Source organism: Pempheris klunzingeri, chromosome 17 (assembly GCF_042242105.1).
Source record: "Pempheris klunzingeri isolate RE-2024b chromosome 17, fPemKlu1.hap1, whole genome shotgun sequence".
NCBI classification, from domain to species: Eukaryota; Metazoa; Chordata; class Actinopteri; order Acropomatiformes; family Pempheridae; genus Pempheris; species Pempheris klunzingeri.
Genome location: NC_092028.1, coordinates 9,389,718 through 9,399,521, shown reverse-complemented (window position 1 = coordinate 9,399,521; position 9,804 = coordinate 9,389,718).

Below are 9,804 nucleotides of genomic sequence, written 5' to 3'. Positions count from 1 at the left end.
CTTAATGTTGTCTTTTATAAAACATAGCAGGTTACTCCTTTTCATTTAAAAAACAAGAGCATGGAAGTATGAAAAGACCTGATTGAAGGCCCCGGTGAGAGAACATTGGCTTTTCATCTGACAGTAGAAGCATGATTAATTTTTTAATGACAAGCTGTAACTGACACACTTAGCTTAGTGTGTTGAAATTAGAAAAGCAAGGAAAGCGTTGAGACTCTCCCTCTATTCAAAATAAAAACACAACAATATATCCATCTTAAAAATGGAACCGGTACATGACAGAGCATGAAACTAATTAATATTTGAAATTGCTTGACTGGTCTTAATCTTACATGAAAAAGCTAAGCATTTCACTGTGTTTACATTCCAGTGTTTAAAGACCATGATGGATGGGAATCACAACTCCTGAGGGTGAGGGATTCCTTTGGTGTGTCTATTACAAGTCATGTTTATGCTTCCATGAGGACTGTGATTTAGTGGTTTGTTTGAATGTGTTATTTTTTTCCTCCAGGTTACAGTTTTTCAGACTTCTCTGTCCAGCTCCTGGACAGGCTCCACTGTTTTGGAAAACACCCTGGAGTTAAAAATCATTACCTGGAAATTGTTTTCTCATTTTTCTCTTTGAGCTTTTTTCCCTTCCCATCTTTTGGCAATCTTCTATGAAAACCATTTGCTTCATCAGTAAATGGTCATGATGGTGACTTCCAGGTTGCATTACCTCATCTAAAAGGCATTAGGCAAATCTCAGTCACACCCTGATAGCCTCTTTGCCAGTTGGTACATAAGTGGGTGGGCTTATTTGTCTGTAAATGCGCAAACATTTACAGACTAACAGTTGGTACCATGATGTTTGTCTCAGATTGAGGTGGTTCACTGAGAACCCACATTATCTGCTGAAAATGAATCACAAAGCAGGTGTTTTAATGGGGGAGCCAATTTCACAAACATCTGGAAGGATAAATTAGGTCGAGAGACAAATTAGATTTTAAACGTGATATTGCGTTTTTAGCCGTGTTAGTGGCTCGGCTCTATGGCAGCGTTGTTCTAGAATATCTCTGCAACTATGATTGATTGATTGACAATGTATTGTCATTAAACTGTTTCATATTCATGGTCCCCAAGGGATTAACCTTTATGACTGGTGATCCCCTGACTGCCACCAGCAGGCTGACACTTTTACCTTAGTGTCCCACGGTGGGGAAATTCACAATGTTACAGCAGCAAGTATGCAAAAGTAAAAGAACAGAAGAAATAGAGCTTCAATAAAATAATAAATAAGAAACTAGTGGACAGAGATGTACATGTAAAAAAAGTATGCACAATTTAAACAAGATGAAGTATAGAAATAGGGACAATGGGGGGATATAAAAAACAGGGGAATATAAAAAGTATTGCACATTAAGTAAGGAACATTTTGATCTAAATATATATATTGCACAGAGCGATGGTGTGCAATATATAAGATATTGCACAGTTGGTGTACATTATAGTGCCATTATTGTCGGTTTTGATGTGCGTGTGGTCTAATGGGAGCAGTGCTGGTTGGAGAGTCTGACAGCTGCTGGAAGGAAGGACCTGCGACATCGCTCCTTCACACACTGAGGGTGGAGGAGTCTGTTGCTGAAGGAGCTCTCCAGTGCTGTCAGAGTGTCCTTCATGGGGTGGGACTCGTTCTTGATGCTGCTCCCCCAGCAGACCACTCCACATAAGATGGCTGATGCCACAACAGTGTCATAGAAGGTCTTAAGCAGTGCCCCCTGCACTCCAAAAGACCGGAGCCTCCTGAGCAGATAAAGTCTGCTTTGCCCATTCTTGTAAAGGGCATTTGAGTTGTCAGTCCAGTCTAGTTTATTGTTTAGGTGAATAGGTACTATAAGATGTCACCAGGACTTTTCCCTGTGGGGCCCCCGTACTGCAGACAACCATGTCGGACACAGTCTCAACAAGCATTGAATGGATTGCCATGGTTCAGACATTCATGTTCCCCCTAGGAACTGATCACTTTTCATCTAGTGCCATCATGAAGTCCAAACTTTAATTCCTATCAGCCTCAGCTGCAACAAATATTACCGAATTATTAATATTATTAATATTATATTATTATGTTAGCACTGTCACTGTCAGCATATGTCAATGTACGGCCTTACAAAGCTTTTAGCATGGCTGTAGGCTTGTTTGTCTGGAGTCTTGTTAAAAGAGATATTCAACAGCACATTTCTTATCTGGTCATTATTTGTCTTATCCACTCCAAAAATAAAATGAGTGATTTAAAGGCCTGGACTCGGGTCAGTAATTGCCTTCAGGGGAGCATGAAATACACTGATACATGCTATGAACTGCTGATGTGCTAATGAGCTTAAAAGGTGACTCCTCCCGCATTCCTTTGTGGGTTTTTCAAAAGAAAACACCGGCTCATCCACAAAAAGCAGCCTCAACTCCATACACAATCACACACATAGTTCGTTAACAAGTACACACAGGTGCAGCGATAGCCATAGAGTTAAAAAAAAGAAAAAGAAATGAAAGAGGAGAGAACAGAGTAAATAGTAGGGAGATGAAAGGGAAGCACTATAGCACAATGTCTAATGGCTAAGTACCTAATTTGGAAAATCAATAACTCACTGGCTTGGCTTAGTCATGAAGAGAAGAGGTGGTTTATATATAGTAACAGCATCTAATGCTAAAACATATATACTTTGACCAAAATTAGAATTTTTTTACTTAAATACAAACGGATCACTAGTGTGAACCCACAGAATGATACAATAACCTCAAAAACACAAAAAAATACTGTACACGCCCTTTAGGGACCAGAGTTTTAAAGAACATCAGTGGGAACTGCAGAGGCAGCAGAGGCCTTCAGCACTTAAGTGCAAACCTGTAACTGAGCCAAAGAGAAACAAATAGGAGATCTTATCAGTGGATGGAATGTAATTATCCATCCTATTTGCCAATAAACAGATGGTCATGTACTGGATCGTCTCTCTGCATTTGTTGCTGCTGCTTTTTATCATTTAAGGTTCAAAAACATCGTAAGTGATAAATCAAGTCCCTGCAGCTGCTGACAGCCTTGTTTGTAGTAGAATCCTAAACACATAGTGTGTGAGCATCTTATGGCTGCCTTGTATATCAACAGATGCTAACACGCCCACAGCAGAACTTGTTTTCTTGCCCTCTTCTCTCATGATTTTTTTCAATTCATTTTCAAGAGGGTTTTCTGTTTGTGCATGGTCGTTCATGTTGTTCTGCTTCTGTAAATAAAACTATGCAAATAGGACATCCGGGAAATGCCCCATTATATTGTTTGGGTCGTGGTTCTCAAGCACTCCTCTGAGGAAAGCCCATTATATTTGGAGGTCAAGAGGAAATTGCAGCAGGTGATTAGGTGAATGCTGCAGAAATGAGAAGGATTGCAAATCAAACTATTTGACATTTAAAGGAAAGTGAGAAGAACAAGGAGAGATAATATCTTTCAGCAGTGTTATTGTTTTATTTTGTGTCAACGGGGACAAGGTGGCTGATATGAACAAAGAATTACCTCACACCTCAAGAGTTTCTATACAAACTGGCCTTCATAATTCATCCAGTGTATGCCATTTAGTCTCACAATACTTGAACCAGCTGACATGCTGCGTATATTGGCAGCTTTATGACCGCAAGCCTGTATTAGCAAATTTGTAGTGCAGTGCTTTGTTTGTTCTGCTTCAAGATTTGTTATTTATCATTAAAAATAAATTTTTGATGAAATATTTCAGCATTTCTTTCTTTTATGGATGCAAATGGATGATGGCATTGCATTCCAGCTATTGGACTTAAAATCTCATCAGGTTGCAGCCATTTTAATCACATAAATCAAATTTTCACTTCAGCATGCAATATCTGGATCGGTGTCATGTGATTTCTTATTAATAATAACTACAGAAAGGAGAGACACAGGAAGAGATAGAACAGACAGAGGGCTGTGTTGAGCTGATGTGCTGCAGAAGATTCTGCATCTGGTCTCACTCTTGGAACCAGCAGACGGGAGGGATCACAACTCTCCGGCTGGCACTTCGTGAATGAGGCCTTTATGAGAGGGTTTGGACACGACCCTGTGAACCAAAAACAGCCAGTTCGAGACACACTCTGACAGTAAAATTAGTTTTTGGCCATGAGCATGTCATGCTGCCACACATACACAAACATTTAGCTAGGTGAGTGTGGCTCACAGTAGTGCAGGACTCATATCATCCCTGTAAAATTAACATGGTTGAATTGGCAAACATGCAAAATCAGCACAGGATGCTTCTGTTTTCATTTCAGTTTAGCATAAAATGTGTTAGTTCTGAGCAGACTGGCAGTAAAATCCCCCTGAATGATGTGTGATTATATTTAAGTACTGACCTTCCCGTTTTCTTGTCACACCTCTTGCTGTTTCAGCAAAGACTGCTGGCGAAATGTGAGCTGTTCCTAGAGGATTCACAGTGCATGCTAACAGTTCATGCATATATCACAGACAGAATACATTTATAATTGGAAAATAGACAGACTGATGAAAAGCCTGTAGCTTATTGATAAAAATGAAATATTTTAAGTCAGAATTCTGAAATACTAAGGTCAGCTTTTGAATTTCAAGACCATAATTGTTCAAAATACACTGTTAAATCATAGGACACATAGAGACATAGAGACAGCCATTCACGCTCACACTAACCACTATAATCATGAATAATAATTAGGTGGTGTGTCTTCGGTGTTCACCGGTTCTAAACTTTCAGTGACGTTTTCCCCCAAAGAGAACTCCTGGTGTTGGATCCTGGCCACGCCCCCTACCTGGGTTTATTGGAGGCAACACCCGACAAGTTTTGGCGCCCGTTTATTTTATTGCCCTTTGTTTAAAGTCTGTTCCCTTGTTAGGCTTTTCCAGGTACATGTAGGCCGCTTTTGCTCTGCCATGTGGCGAGGCCCAACACTTGGTTCTCTCTCTCTCTCCACAATAACACATTTTTGAGGTCAAATACATGATTGTTTTGAGTTTTTAGGTCATACTTATTCAAGATTAAGTCAAAATCTGTAGTTATTAGATTTAAATCATTTAACACAAGGTCATGATTATATAAGATTAAATCAAAATTGTAAAAATAAACTTGTTATTGTGAATTTTTTGGTCATACATTTCAGGTCAACATTGTAATTCATTTAATCAGTTATCAATTTTGATGTATTACGTATTACAAAATGCAACGACAGATTGGCTGGTGACTGGAAAATTCAGACAAAAAAGGTGTGTTCCTGTTTTGTGGGGAAATACATCTCTCAGGGGGAATACTGCATAATGGCTCACAGAGTTGTGATAGTGTGAAAACTACTGTGTAGAATCACACATTATATCAGTGAGGACACCAACACCATGTGAAATAAAAGCACTGGGTTGTAGACTTTGCTGCCTAGGGGGTGTGCATGAAATTCACGGGCTATTTCACATGTAAAGGAAGGGTAGCAAACACATAATGATGTGGAATTTATAGACTAACTAAACTGGATAATTACACAGAAGTCACTTCATCATCTTGATTTATGGTACGAGCGCAGACAGAGAGGCTTACTTTGGAGGAACGAGCGGTCTTTTGCTGTCACCGTTTTTTGCACTGTATATTGTGCTGTACTGTAATCTTTTTTTGCGAGAATAACAATCAATCAGCTCCTCTGCCATCTTCATTCCTTTCTCTTGCTCTTCTGTTGTCTTCTTTACAGCCGTCCAGTTCATCCAGATCAAATGTAGGTGGTTCAGATGGAACTGAGGACATGAGGTGGAATAAATGCATATTGACTTTTTGAGTGGAATGTATTTGTATATTTTGATTTCCTTTATATATTATGTTATCGCTATCCGTTGTGCAAATCATGCTGCACATTTTTGAATTGTGTTCCAGCTGACGTCCAGGCAGCAATTGTGGTACGAAAATCAAGTTGAATATGAAGTCCATGAGTTAAACTTTTACAGCAAACTGAAATAATATCAAACAAAAGATGATTTGGGAAATGGTTGGCAGTAAGTAAGTGTAAGTGATTTGCAGTGATGGGCCTATAATTGTGCAAAAACACTGGAAATATCCATTAAATAGACCAAAAAAGTGTTGTTTAACAAACTCAGGTATAAAACATATGATGAATCTTGTGAAAAAAAGTATGAACTCAGTTTATGACACAAACAGCATGCATGCGTTGCCATAAAAGGAGTCATAAATCTGCCCATTAAGAGCAATGATGTGTGCCAAAGAGGAGGCATTTATTTTCAGTTTCCCAGCAGTTCTGATGTTTAGTCAAAACAAGCTAAATAACAGATGATAAGCAGGACAAGCACTGTGGCTCTGTGCAAAAGCTCTACCACTTAACAAGCTGTACCTATGAGCTCCTGTGCTCCCCTCACCGGGCGAGGTTTACTGAACAGGACAAGCTAAGTGTGTTCCCATCAAACATGAAAGACCAGGTTGAGTCCAAGCCCAGATTTCAACAGAAGCACCTTTAACTAACTGCTTCATGCAGCCAAGCACTGAGAAAATGTCGTCCAGTTCATTGACAGTTCACTTGTGAGGGAGTTATGTACAGTTTTTGTAACTGCAAAGGTTTGCACAAAGTGGGTGCTCACACTAGAATGCAATTTTACAGTGACATGAAGCCAGAGCAACCACAATATGAGAAACTGCATTGCAACAAAAAGGTCCAGACTAAGAGTCTGATGCCATGATAGCAGCTCTATACAGCTGTACTTAGTTCAGTGTGTTAGCATGCAAGTATTTGTGAATTAGCACTAATCACAAAGATCAGCAGACGCCAATGAATACTGGACTCTCTATTGTGCGTTGAAGGAAGACAAGCAGTAAAACTAAATAAGTTCTATTGTAATCCTGTCATTGTAAAGGCAATAAACGACCATACCTGTAACCTGACAGGTCTGACACAAGTTAACACAGAAACCTGATCACTAAACTTTCCACTAGCAGCTCTTTCTGGTCAGCGCTGCTACCATGCTTTGCAAATTATGTTGTGTTGACAAGTGACTCAACTCCTCTGTGGAAAGACAGGCAGAGAAAAAAATATAATTGCACAAGCCAGACAATTTGGACTTTACTTTTGAGTGAAAGTCTTTCCATGATTTCCTTAAGGTCTTTTTTTCAGTGGTTCTGGTAAGTCAGATAAGATTTTCCAGCATAATCAGAGAAAGAGAAGTGGAGATGTACAGTATAAGTTAATATTCTTTACATTGCTTGTTGTTTTGTAATTTGTTTACCCTTTTCACATAATATGGATTTTTTTCTTATGCAGCAAAAAGATTTCCAAGCAGGAGAAATCAACATTGTTTTGACAGCAGCTAAAAATTACCTTTTTCCATTCAGTCAAAATGTCTATTTTTCAATCAGTTTAACTTGATTATGGGGTGTCACTCAGGAAACTTAAAAGCTGCTCTCATCAGTGGACCATCAATGGCGTCTGTCAAAATCATTGTTGTGGTTAATGGACCACGACTGTTTCGGTTCACTCTCCAGGCTCTCATCAAGGTCAGTTCTAAAAACCAGCTTGTTTTTAGCAAGAAAATGGAGAAAATAATAAATAATAAATTCTACTTCAACTTTAATGAATTGTAAAATTAATTTAATTTACTGTGTCCACACTGTGATCCAGATACATAATTGAAATAATAAAAGAACAAAGACGTGATACATATGCTGGACAAAAACAGCCTGGTACACATAAGTAGCCCAATCAAGTCAATGTTGTCCTATGAATTGATTGATTATAACAAAAACTCTGGGAAATAAAAATTGGAGGAGACACTGCAATAAGTGAAACACCATCCAGCACTACAATTCAATACAATGTGAAGACAGTTACAGGCAAGGACCAGTAGGAACAAGATTAATGACATTGCCTAGAGCGAAGTCTGAGGATAGGAGACCAGCAGTGAAGTTTAAAATAGTTCAGACTCACCGCATTTGAGTCTGTGTTTTCAAATGGGAAAAGAAGCTGTGGGAAGACTGTGATTTCCCTACTCTGAAGGAACAGGGGTATGTAAAAGAGTGAAGATCCTGATGAATTCACTTTCCAATAACTGAGCTTGTATTTCGTAATGTTGTAACTTTGAAATACATGTAAAGGTGATAAAAAATGAATGATGTTGAATGATATTTTTAAAGCACTGAGCTGCAATCAGTAAACATTAAGGAGCCATTACAGCCAACCCATCGACTGGATGTTATCATGACATCACAAGGCCTACAGATTTATCATTACATAATCACATACTTCATATCACCAGCCTCTTAAAACCAATATTACGTCTTATCTCTGTAGCTGCAGAGAGCTCCGGCTGAAATTGGATAGACTTGTGCATTAAATGGAGTTGAGATCCTTTGTGATGGCAACTTCTCTCTGTCTGCGGTTGACCTTTTCAGGGTGATGCTGTCTCACACACACTAGATAGAACCTCTTTTTCCACGTTCATATTCACTAATAAAGTCTGCATTTGATTCACACAGTAATTTAACAATAAATGGCCTCTGCTCTTGTGCCGCGGCTTTTTCACACTTCGGTGAGTCAAGGAAGCACCCATTCATTACGCACGCTTGGTGAAAGACAGGAATGATAATGTGAACAGCTCAGTGACTCCTGATCACCCAAGCAGAGGAGATTATATAGGCATAGCCAGGCATACATGATGGACAGGAAGCAGAACAGAGGTCATATGAACGTGTTTGGTGTGCTGAAATGCTTTGACAATAGACCGATTGTGCCAATATCTATATTTTAAGTGCATCACCATGCAATGAATAATGGTCGAGTCTGAATTCTGCTCTGACTGAGTCTAACAGAAAGGTCAGCTGAGGCACTTTGCATCTTCTGGTGGAATTGAAAAACAAACAAACCAAATCTATCACAAAGCCTCCCTGAAATGATACCCTTTTGACCAATTAGTGACTGAACAGAAATTAATACACTAAACGGAATAATGATAATGTATATTGGCTTCAAAGAAAAAGTACAAAAAACAACTTGTTGACAGTAGAAGAACCTGTAAACAAGACACCAACATGTTATTTTATAAGGTTGTTCTGGCTAACAACAAGAAAAGGTGAATATAAGTCCGTGATGAGTCCAAATTCATTCATTTTACCTCTGTTTTTGGTCTCCACCAACTGCTGACATATATCTGGCTCTAAATGCTCCATTATGTTCACCAGGTAGCTGCTTCATCAGTCTACTGTTATTTGTTAAGCAGGCAATGCACAGCTGTTTTTTTTTTTAGATTTGTTGCTCATCACAGCGGCGTGGTGCAGGACACAGCATCAGAGAATCAACCAAAACAGTCAGTATCATTGGTCAGTACAGTGCATGGTATGAGATTTAAGCAATGGATTTTTTATAGTTTGATGCAAACACACGCCCAGTGTGTGTGTGTGTTTGTATGTGTGTGCATGGTACGTGCTACTGTTTCCATGTCCCTGGGACAAACACTAACAACGAGGCTGCGGTTAACTGGTCACTTGTCGAGGGAGTCACTAATATCCCAAGTGTTTAAATCAGCTCCACACGGGCCAGAGCAAGACATCTCATCTTCAAAGGGGTTTTCTCTCAAGCTGCAGTCCGGATGACCTGCTGTGTTTTGCAGCTGTCATGTATTTCAGAGGAACTCTTTGGGATTATTTTCTCATCTTGTCACTGCGGTTTTTGTACGTGCAGTATCACATTGCAATGGAATTGGGAGGAAGTCTATTTTTTCGACTGAAAAGCAGGGTAGTTTGACTTTTTTTGGAGAGCAAGTGGGAT